The sequence below is a fragment of the Perognathus longimembris genome, chromosome 22, assembly GCF_023159225.1.
Source record: "Perognathus longimembris pacificus isolate PPM17 chromosome 22, ASM2315922v1, whole genome shotgun sequence".
Lineage (NCBI taxonomy): Eukaryota > Metazoa > Chordata > Mammalia > Rodentia > Heteromyidae > Perognathus > Perognathus longimembris.
In genome coordinates this window covers 23829865-23842134 of record NC_063182.1, presented here as the reverse complement: position 1 = coordinate 23842134, position 12270 = coordinate 23829865, and the positions used below count along the sequence as shown (strand labels likewise).

The 12270-nt window shown below is 37.8% G+C and overlaps 1 protein-coding gene across 7 annotated transcripts in view; it reads left to right on the top strand.

The window, feature by feature from the left end:
• The first annotated feature begins 2515 nt into the window (after positions 1-2515).
• Positions 2516-12270, top strand: part of Fam172a (family with sequence similarity 172 member A) — a 365442-nt gene continuing 355687 nt past the window's right edge. For 6 of the 7 annotated variants that reach the window (XM_048331055.1, XM_048331056.1, XM_048331053.1 and 3 more), the window contains exon 1: positions 2524-2658. The gene's annotated coding sequence lies outside the window, so the exon portion shown is untranslated. Of the gene's footprint in view, positions 2659-12270 lie in introns of all 7 variants that reach the window. The other variant, XM_048331051.1, reaches the window with a different exon arrangement.

The window sequence follows — 12270 nt, the reverse complement described above, 5'->3', positions numbered from 1 at the left end:
ACCTCATTCCAGTAGAGCTGGTTAATGTAGACAGGACTTTGCCCTCAGCAATTAACATCTATTAGAAATGTTTTCTTTAATGAATTTGTCTGAGCTGCCAAAATATTGAACCTGAGTTCTTAGTCAAGGCAAGTGGGTTTTAATTTATATTTAATTTAAACGAACGAGATATAATTTGATAATGTTTGTAAGTGTCTGTTGTGGTTATTGAGATAATTTGAAGTGAAGGGTAGAGTGGATTGATAAGAAGATGGATGCCTAAGGTGGTGGCCTAGAACAGGAGGAAGAAATGCCAAGTATGGTATAGGGGTATTTCTTTGATCACCCCAGTGATCAAAGATAGGCCAGCTGTTAGCCAGGAGGGAACAGATCTCCTTTCCTTTTCCTTTATTTCTGTCATATCTTGAGGTGTAAAAGGAGAGGGCTGAGGAAACAAACTAGAGTTTGTGCCTTCCCTAGAGATGTATAAATTAAAATTATAAATAAACAAACTAGTTTGCAAAGATTAGACGGCTGCTGTTGAAAAGATTGGACAATTTGTACTATATATAAAAGGAAAAATTTGCACTAAATATGTGCACTTATTGTAATAGTTTTTGCTAAGCCATATACAGAGTGTTGTAATTCTAACAAAACTTTTACTCCCACACAGTTTTGAGGCTTTTTCTTCTTTCTCCTCACAAATCTATAGGAGACATTTTTATCACTAGGGTTTGTTTAGTTTCAGTATAACCACTTCACTCTTGGTTTTGACATTTTAGACACCACTAGATAAAGAAAGTCTCCTATTCATTGCTAGTATAACATATTTATTTTCCTGAACAACAAATCAACTTATAATAAATCAACACTATAATTTTTATTATCTCTAATTTTAGAATAGGATGTAGTAGTTTTGGCCTGTTGCTGCTTTATAAAATTGGGATACCAGTTGAAAGACTGAAAGACTAATGTGAGGACTTATTCATTTCTGTGTGAGTCTACCTGAACTATTGGTGGAAACACCCATATGTGGATTCAATAATCAACAATATTCTACTGTATAAAATTCTAATCTTTGAATGGGCCTTTATACTGCATTAACACTGAAAGATCATGTGACCTATCTTTAGTTCCATGTTTTATATGAGTATTGATACATTACTACTAAACTTTATATTCTGGTTCTGATTTCCCTAGGCCCCTGATTTGATATTTTCCACTGATAGGATATCAGTTGAAGTTAGTCTCAGTAGTCACCTCTTGGATCTGCTAGTTTCTCAGACTTTCCTCTTTGTGATCTTGACTGGAGGAGTACTGGTCAGGTATTAGACAGAGATTGTGAAATTTTAGGAGTCTTTATCCTTTTAATATTTTTTTCACTGTTTCTAGGGACAGCACCCAGGCTCAGAGTGACACCCTAAAATCCTAATGTAGTATTTAGGAGTCATTTAATGAATGTTTATTGTATATTTCTTGAAGGCATATGTATTTTTGAGAATATGTTAAATAAAAGTAAATATGGTCATTGCTTTCATTGAGTTTCAGTTTAGAGGAGAATATAGCAAAGAGATCACATTGTCCTTTGTTATGAAAGAAGGAGTTGCAATTAAGTGTAAATATTGTGGGAGTACAGCGTACTCAAAGAAGACTATGATCTCCTCTGAAGAATACTGTAAATATTGCTAGGTGACAGCCTTTCCTTCCCCTTAGCTGAGGAAAGAAGCATTCTGAATCAGTTTTCTGTCTCTAGTTATAGCTTTAGTTGGTAAATTTCCAAATGTGGAATAAAGTGGGTTTTTTAAAATGTATTATTATTTTTTTTTGTCCTAAGAGTACCATCTAAAAGGTAGGTGCAAGTTTTCCATCTGGAGTTCCTGATCACAGATTAGAGATGCCCCCTGGAAACGAAGAGAGATTTTGACAGCCTCAATTCCGTTAAACAACATTTCCCCATTGTTTATTCTGGATCTAACTTTAAGACAGCCTATATTTGGGTAAGACAGAACATAGACAGCTATAAAACTCCCATTAGATCAAATTTGGTAAATTCCATCGGTCATTAGGACAGTCCTTTACACATCATAATTTAGAGATAATTTTATTTTTCCAAAGCTAGGCTTGTTCTATTTTTATTTTATTATTTTTTTTTCTGGGGTTGAATGGACCAGGTAAAGCCAGACCAACCATGAGCAGGGCAGTGGAGCATTTGCTGTAAGGATACTGCATGATTTTGAAATTCCGCTTGCAGAACAAGGTCTCTGGGTGGTTTATCTTTTAAGGAGACCCACGGAGTCTTCAGAAAGAAGGCTGCGCACAGTCCTTGTTCAGAAAGGAAAAAAAGGGGGTGGGAGAGAAGAGGAATCGAGAAAGAGAGGAAAGAAAATAAAGGAGACGGCCCTCAATAATTCCTACTGTTTTTCTTCTACTAACCCACCCAGCCCCAAAGGAACCTACCCCAGAGCCAAGCCCCGCCCACTTCCGGGTTGCCATTGCTGCCGTCGCACGCCTGATGACGTTTCCGCCTCTTTCAGACCCCGGAAGTGCAACTCGAACTTGGTCGCGGCACCGATACGGTGAGGGAAAGTCCTCGCCGCCTCCGGAGTTGCACTCGCGAGCTGGACGGCCAGGCCTCCCCGCGCCTCCCCCCTCAGCCCTGCAGCTGGGGGCAGAGCTCAGGTAGGATGGCGGGGGGAGGGCGGGGGGCGAAGAGGAGCGCTCCAGTGGAGATCCGGCTCCAGACCCGAGGAAGGGGCTGCCCTGGGTCGGTCTGCGAAGGAGAATGCTACCCTAGGGCCCAGGCTGTCAGAAATCACGCTTGTTTCCAGGACACAGCCCTACCCTGGGGCCTGGCTTCTGGACCCTCCGATGGGCTGCTCCCACTTGCCATTGTGCTCCTAATGTGCGGGTGACGTGTGTATTCCTGGGGTCCTTCACTTTATAAACGAGCACACGAGGTTCTGGGAGCCCTGAGAGGCATGGGCCCTTGGCTTTCTCAGGAGGGGAGCTATGGAAGATCTCTCGTAGAAGTGTTTGCTATTGTTTGTGCAGGAATGTGTTAACAGCCAAAAGCTTTATCAGAAAGTCTGTTCTCTACTAAAAGATGAAAGTGCCGTTATAAAATGCCGTCTGTCCATAGAACATGCGTGGACACTGGTGGGGAGTTTTACTGGGATGCCATAAGGAGTCTTAGATGAACACTTTTGACTTTGAAGTGAAGTCACGTGTGTTTTGGAAGCAGTCTTTTTTTCAGGTACTTAACATCCACTCCTAACTATTCCAAGGGGTGTGTATCTGTTGGACTTAGTAACTGGCTACTTAAGTAGGTTTCAGCTGTATTGAAGGACAAGCAATACTATATGCTTGCCCATTTCCCTCAAACGCTGAAAAAAGCTGTAGAGGAAAACGTGTGTGTGTGTGTGTGTGTGTGTGTGTGTGTGTGTGTGTGTGTGTGTGTTCTGAAAAGTCCTCCTAATGTTTTTCAAAACAGGTGGAATGAGGTGGTTGTTAGCCAGCTCGCTTTGAAGCTCAAAGTATATTACTTGTCCTTATTTTGTATCCCTTCTTGTGAATGACAGTTATACTGTATTTGTTTAGAATATTTAGAAACTGAATCATAGAGCACATTTTGAAGAGACAGATTAACATCTTGCTTTCAGTGCTGGTACTAAGCTTCTTTCTTTTCTTTTTTTTTTTTTTTGTGACAGTCCTGGGGCCCAACTCAGGACCTGTGCGTTGTCTCTGAGGTTTTGTGCTCAAGGCTAGCACTGTACCCCTTGTCTTCCAGTGTTTTGGTGGTTAATCAGAGGAGATAAAAGTTTCTTGGACGTTTCTGCCCTGAACAAGTGATCCTCAGATCTCAGTCTCCTGATAAGACAGGAGGATTACAGACATGAGCCACTGGTTCCTAGCTTTTCTGGCTTTTAAGTTAGGTCTTATTCAGTAAAACCCCTGCAGAGCCAAGGTAACCCTGGGTGGCTTTGAGGCTTTGGATGCTGCAATAACTTGTAAATAGTATAACAGTACTCAGGCCAAGAGGGAAACACCTGGAAGCTGTAAGCATCCATCTATTCATTCATTTAACAAGATACTCTGAACATCTTCAGTATGCCTAGTAATGTTCAAAGCACAGGGAATACCTTAGTGAAGAAAATAGGATGTCCTTGTGCACTTGGAGTTTTCATTCTTATGGTGAAGGACCATCAATAAGTAAAATGTAAAAAAAAAAACACACGTGGCAAGAAGAGCTACAAAGAGAAAGCAACAGGGGGAGAGAATGGAGGAAATGTTATCAGGCTCAGCATCTTTAGTAAGGAGACATTTGTGTAGAGATCAAAATGAAGTGTGCGAGTGATCTTCTTTGGTATGTCACTGTGTGTTAGGCTTGCACAAATCTTACACATCCTTATTGTTTAAAAATCTTGTATTTATTCGGTGATTTGTTGTTCACAGTCCCATTGTTCTATAACTGTCACTCCTTTTCATCTCTAGAACCTTCTCATCTTCCCTGGCTGCAATTCTGTATCAATTCTGTATCATTTAACAAACCATTTTCAACTCCCTTCTGTTCCTGGAACAAGTGTACTATCAGTATCTATGAATTCAACTACTGTGGGTATCTCTTTAAGGTCAATATTGTAGGCATACAGTACTGTCCTTTTGACTTTGTTTAGAATTACTTCAAGTTTCAGTTGTTATGGCTTGTGACACAATGCATTTTCTTTTTAAAGCTGGATATAATAATCGTTACATATATATTACTTTGTATTTACCCATTTGTTTATTTATACTTGGAATTTCTTTCACTTTGCTTATGGCAAATAATTCTTTCTGATATCTGTTAAGTACTCGACTTTCTTTTCTTTTGTGTATGTACTCAGAAATGAAATTGCTAGATTATATAGTAATTTGGTAATTTGCTATACTTAGAATCTTAAGTGTTTCCCCAAAGGCTTATATTTTAAAGGCTTGGTCTCCAGAGAGGCACTATTAGGAATTGGTGACACTGTTAGGAAGTGGAACCTAGGTAAGTGATGGCATGGCTCAAGTGATAGAGCACATGCCTGCAAAGCTTGAAGTCCTGAGTTCAAACCACAGTAACACACACACACACACACACACACAGAGAGAATAAGAAGAGTCTAGTTTTAATTTATTGAAGGTATGTCCTTGAAGTGGATTGTAGAACTCCTCGGGCACTTCCCTCCTCTATGCTTTGCTCCCCTAGCTATCGACTTGTGGTTTGCTCTGTCACCTGCTCCCTTCTTGTTGTGTTTTCCTCACCATAGGTCCAAAGGCAGTGTATCCAACATCATGTACTGAAACCTCTGAAACCATGAGCCAAATGAATCTGTTCTCAGTGTAAGATTATCCCATTATTTGTTGTCCTATTGAAAACTGAGTAATGCAAAATTCTTTTTTTAGGAATTGACATGTAGTTTTCACCACAGTGGCTACTCCACCAGTGGTGCCTAGAGATTACAATTTCTCTCAAACCTTATGAGCATTTTTCCACATTCTCACCAAACATATTATATATATTTGGTGTCAGCCTTGGGGCTTGAACTAAGGGTGATGTCTTTGAACTTCTTTTGCTCAAGGCTAGCACTGAGTTTTTAAAGAGTTGGGTTGCCTTTTAAGATAGTATCTATCCTTTGTCTTGTTGCTTTTCAAGCCCTGAAGTAACTATTATAATTGTAAAAACTCTTAATTGTCCATAGATATATTACCTGCAATAATGCTAAGCCTATAAAAAAAACCCTTAAAAGCCATAAGACATTTTTTATACAGTGAACAAACTGTTGCATCAGAATGTGACGAAAACACTTCAAGAAAGCCAAACATTATCCTGACCTGCTTTGTTTTATTCTTTTTAATTGGAAGAAAGGAGATAAATAGATTGGATAGCTTTATGTATGAAATAGATTTCTTCTGTTGACTAGTTGAAAGGAACAGGAAACAGAAGAGCCAAAAAAATGATGAAGAACTAGAGAAAAGATAGGTTGGATAGCAACCTAGCAAGCGTCTGTGACTTGATGGACAGTGGCAAAGGAGATGAGTACCAGTGAAAAACAGCACTATAACTGACAGCAGAGGAGAGGGGACCCAACCACAAAGTGACAGAAACAAATACAGATTCACTAAGTGTGGTGGGATGGAGAATAACTGAAAGCAGGCAAAATGCTAACTACTCAGAATGTGTTGTGCAGGGAAATATTTGCCCTGAGTAATCCGATAAAGTCTTCTGTATATGGAACTGTATATGGTGGAACTTAACAAGTCATATGCTCAATGGTCACAATTTGGAAGATATGCAGTATTATATAGTCCTACAAAAATAAAGTTCTTCAGACAATGTACTACATAATTTCTTTTTTTTTTCCTATTTATTGTCAAAGTTATGTACAGAGAGGTTACAGTTTCATATGTTAGGCCTTGGGAGTACCACATAATTTCTATCCATAGAAGGATGAGTTGAATAGGTCCTTTAATGTTGTCTTGCAGCCTGGAGCAAATAGTGCCTTCTGAAATCCTTAGTACTGAGACCTAGAGGATCATAGTTTGAATCCAGTTCCAGGAGCAGAAGTATACAACACTTGATCTGCAGTACAATGTGCACAAGGTTGGACTGGAGTCAGGGCTCAATGGCTCAAATAGAGCTTTTGCTCTAGCCACGCCAGCAAACTGAGCAAGTACTAACATTGGAATGAATCCTAGATAATACAGACTAAGAATCTAATGCAAAAATCCCACATCTCAAATGTTCTGAAACTCAAAATTTTTGAGCATCTACAATGATATTTAAAATGTTTCAGATTTTGAAGCATTTCAAATTTTGTATTTGGGTAAGAGATGCTTTTTCTGTAAAATGAGAATATTCTAAAATGTGAAACACTCTATAATGTCTGCAACACTCTGGTCCCAAGCATTTTGGATAAGAAATATGTAGCCTGTAAGGATATACCATTGTACCTATCTGAGTGCAAAGGAGGTATTTTATGAGTTTTAAATGAAGAAATTTCAGGTACAAGCATGTATACATAGACAGTAAAGATCTAAGAGCTGAGGGATATAATATTACTATGTTTGTAAGTCTTATTCTTTTATGCCAAGTTGTTTCACAAGGTTCTGAATGCTTACGCTAATATAAGAAAGGCATGCATTTCAGTTTTTGCAGCAATGGGAGTAGTCATGTAAACTTGGTTTTGGAAAATAGTTTTGATCTTATTCTACTTTTTGATGAATTATCAATCAATTGATCATTGGAGTCTTATTGTGTTTTTTTTTTTATTACTGATGTGTCTCTTTTTACCTTAGGTGTTATTGAGCCATAAAGAAGACTATTAGAATATTACACTCTATAATATTGTATAGAACTGGTTGTGGTGGTGCACACTTGGCATCCCAACTACTTGAGAGACTGAGACAAGAGGTTACAAATTTGAAGCCAGCCTGGCAATTTAAAAAGATACTTTCTTAAAATGAACTGATTAAGAAAAAAAGGTTCAAGGATAATGCTGAGTAGTAGAGTGTTTCTCTAGTATGCATGAGGCCCTGGGCTCAGTTTCTCAGTTCCTGTCACACTGGACTCTCACTGCATGGCAGAAGCAGGACAAATAGCATCTTGGGTTTTCTACGGCCTCGACTGTGTGATGAGACATGCATGGCGACAGAAACTCACTTCCTTTTAACTTTCTGATGCCTGTAGGCATTCAGTGTTTTGGTCCCTTCACTATACAAACTGTAGTGAGAGTACTGTACTGTTTGTCTTTGCCCTTCTGTAACTTTCTACCCCCCCCTTCCAGTTTTGTTTTTTTTAAGACACCTTCATTATTTGGAGTATGGTGTTGAGAGCAGACTTCCTCTTTGAGTAGTAGCTTATGGTTTAAATTAGATTCTTACACCTCTGTTCTTCATTGTTTTCCTCGTAGCCACTGACAGTTAATGGTTTGTTCATTCAGTTGGATTCTAACTGAAACTTTTAAGCAAGATGTTCCTAAGTTTTGTTCTAGGATCAACACAATTGATTTTATTGGAGGCCATTTGGAACTTTTTACTTCAGCATCAAGCACTTTTGATTGTACCTTGTTCATAAAGCTCCTTTGCTATTTTTTCTAGTTGGTCAAAATATTAAGTCAGTTTGTGCTAATGTATTTGACAAGAAATTGTGATGATTGAAATGGTTAATTATTTTAAAGCAGTGTGATGATAGAACATTTATCTGTATTTGCCATACTACAAGGGCTGCTGAGAAATTGGATATTTCAGTTTCACCATTGTTTAAAATAACCATATTTATTCTGGATATTTTTCTGAACAAGAAACATGTACACTTATTTATATCAAAACAACCATATGCGTTTGTGTTTTGGGCTGTGTTAATTAAGAAAGTGAAGTTTTTCATTTTCAGTTTTGTTCTGTTTTTATTTCTTAAAATGAAACAAGACTTTTATCCATGTCAAGCTTTATTACTGAAAACTATTGAGTTATGTAAGCTGATTATATATACATATACATATATACACATGTATACATACATATATTTGTATGTACATATATGTATGTATACACATAGACATATATGTACATAGTTTTCCCAAAGACTGTTAAACATTCATGTTGTGGCAAATCCAAATAGTGCTCCTTCTTCATGAAAAATAAATGATTGCTGGATTGGAAAATCACTAGACAATTCAGTGATGAGAACTAATGAATCTTGATGCGTAAGTGACATCTTCTGACTAATTAAAGATTTTAATATATGTTGTCCGTTGCTGTGTAATAAATTATTCCAGCCTATAGCATCATGAAGTAAAAGTGTTTATCTTGTACAGTTTCTTAGGGCCAGAAATGTAGGAGTAGTTCTAATTTAGGATCTTTGATGAAGTTAAGGTGTCAGCCAAGGCTACAGTCATCTATAATTTGTGTCTGTAAGATGTACTTCCATATTCACTCATGTGACTGCAGTTACTACATGGGCCTCTTTATAGAACTACTCACAACCAAGCTTCCCAAACTGTGATCTGAGAGAGAAAGAATACTAAGAATTGCCAGTCGTTTACAACATAAATCTCAGAAGTATCATACCATTACCTCTCCTCTCTATTATTGGTTATGCAGACCAATTCTGCAATAGTATGGGAGGAAACAATATTAGAGTACCCCCCCACTTCCAGCACTTGGGACTCACTAGGAGAACAGCTTAGAGATTATAACAATCTACCTTGCAGTCTCCAATGATTCATATCCTTCTCAAACTCATTTTCTATTCCCTACTTCCCATGGTCTTAATGTGTCTTAACCTATTACTATGTCATTTCTAAGTCCACAGTCCCATCATGCATATCAGATCCTGGTTTGAAGAAGGCTCCTTGATTACAATTCCTTCCCATTTGTTTCTCTATATTCCTAATTGCCAACATACAATCATGAGACAGGTACAGGATAACTGCCTGTATGTGCCTGGGTCTTAATTTGTAAAGAGGATTAAGTGACAACATGGAGAGGCCAACACATTGAAAAAAAGAGTTTAATGTTGCTACTCATAGTTACCCTAGAAATGTTAGGTATGGCTCCATGTACAGGGCTTCAGAAGAAGCACCAGGTTTTGGTCAGGAAGCAGGCAGATCTAAAGAAAAACTTAAGTAAACAGTTTAAATTGACTGGTTTGAATAATTCTAGGTAAAGGGAATGAGCTCTACTTGATTGGTAACTGGATGGAATGATTTAGGGCAGGCAGGAGAGATGTTAACTTCGTTTATGAATTGGATGAGGATTTACTTGGATATATAAATTAGGATTCATATGTTTGTATATGAAATTGTGCTTATAAGCAAATGGGAATTAGCTAGCTTTGGAGAGAGCTGTCTCTCTCAAGGCCTCCAAATGCTAGTACATCAAGGAGCAAAGGTAATTCCTGTAATAGGTTCAGTAATGAACAGATGCCTAACAGGTAAGTATAGAACTTAGAAAACAATAACTTATTGAACATCATAGTTTAGAATGCAATGTGCTGTGCATGACTGACAGGAAGCTGCAGCTTACTCCAACATCACAGGAACACGTGGAGCTGCCTAGCATTAGCCTGGGACCTTATTCAATCCAAAATTGCAAGTATCATTTCTGCTGCATATATATCATCATAAAGTTGAAAAATCTAAGTTGATCCATCAAAAGTTGAGGATCTTTTGCATTGGAAATTCCTTCATTAGTTTTCAAGCAAGCCTGGGTATAATTCTCCATGATTTACATGCTGTTGATTTTTACCCTTCTCCCTCTTCCCTCTTCCTATCCCTTTCTCCTTCTTTTCTCCATTCTCCCTCCCTCTTCTCTGACCCCCCCCCCCGCCCCTCTCCTCCCCAGTGCCAATATTTTTCAGGATTTAAAAAACATTACAGTTTTCACTCAGCTTCATCTTTAGCTCATGTTTTCTTGGAAATCCTCGGGATTTGCTATTTCCCTGCACAGTAGGTAGGAATAATGAGTTTAAGAAGTCAGCTCACAGTAAGTAGGATTCTTGAGTTTAAAAAGTTAGCTCCCAAATACTGATTGTATAAAGGGTCATTTTAAAAAGGAAGACATTGTATGATGTTAGTTATTGTTTTAATACCTATTGTAGAGTATATAAGTACTATTACTTAAGAAACCAGAATTGGGAAAGAGCTTGCTTCTATGTATTTCTAGTTCTGTGATTTTTATGTATGGGTTTTTGTTTAGTTTAGTTTTGAATTTAGTTTTGAGATAGAGACTCACAGTTTACCATAGGCTAGCCTTGACTTCTCAGTCTTCTGGCTTCATCCTCCCAAGTACGAGCATGAAGCACCATGTTCTGCTTGTTTGTTGTGGGGGGGGGGAGAGAGAGAGAGAGAGAGAGAGAGAGAGAGAAGGAGGGATGGAGGGAGAGAGGGAGGGAAGGAGAGAGGGAGAAGGAGAGGGAGAGGGAGAGGGAGGGGGAAGAGAGAGGGAGGGGGAAGGGAGAGAGAGAAGGAGAGAGAGAGGGGGAGAGAGAGATTAACTCTGGGTTTTGAGCTCTTGCTTGGCTTTCTTGTTCACAGCTGGTTCTCTACTTCTTGAGCTACACTGCAATTTCCAGCTTTTTACTGGTTATTTTGAAAGTAAGAGCCCCTTAGACTTCTTCCTGCGCTGACTTCAAACTGATTCTGAGCTCTCAGCCTTCTGAATGACTAGGCATACAGCCTGGAGTCTGGCATACACTGGAGTCTGGCTGATGTGTTGAATCTTTAATTAGTAGTGTGCAAAACATCAGCACTACAGGCTTGCAACTTGTTACTTTGGTACCCTGGGATATATTTATATGTGTGTAAGACAAATTTTAAATAAACAATTACTAATATGAGGATTTTAAGTCAAAAGAAAATAAAACCTATTAATTGCTTCAAGAGCTTGATGCCTTCTAGCAAAATTGGTGGACAAAATATAGACTCATTTAATAACAGCTTAAGCCTCTGAATACACACATACAATAAGATTGGTGCTAATTCTTTGTCATATCAAGCAGCTTTATAATTTTACTACTGATCAAGCAGCTTTATAACTTTATTATTGATAATTTGTATACAAAAAAGGATAGTTTAATCAGCATCTGTTTTTCAGAGAAAGGAAATTTAACTCACAGAAAAAGTAGTATTTTCAGCAATTGTCATTTTAACAAATAAAAATGAGTTTATCAAAATTTTATGTTCAGGAGAAGTACCAGACAAAATGTTTTATACTTGTTTTATTCTCATTCCAATATCAAGTCCTCCCTCCAGTGGCTGTTGTTAAAGCATTTTCCCTTTTTACTGTGTTTTAGAAAAGCAAGAAAAGTCATTTTTTCCTCTCAGGATTAAAGTCCATTTTGCATTATGTCAGAGTACTGTCTGGTGTTCCTTTTGTGGTAAATTTTGTCTTATGATTAGGTGAACCCATTATTTAGCAGCCTAGGGAACAGATTATTCTGAGTTAAAATTTTAGGCCCGTCATTCATTTACAACTTAGTCATTACTATTCTTTATTTCAAGCATTTAAAATTCCATTGATTTACATCTTCTTCATAGGCATATTTCTATTGCTGTACTTACAAGTGGAGGAATACCAACAAAAATATAAATAACAGTTGATATTTTCAAAAGTGCATAATTATTTTCTAAAGTACCATGTTACCAGGTTATATTATTGTTTTTTAATTCAAATAAAAAACCTTAGTTTGTCTTTTTAATAGCAGGCATAAACACTTCTGACATATTTAATCCTTATACAATCTATTAGTGTACTTCAGAATAGGCAAGGAAT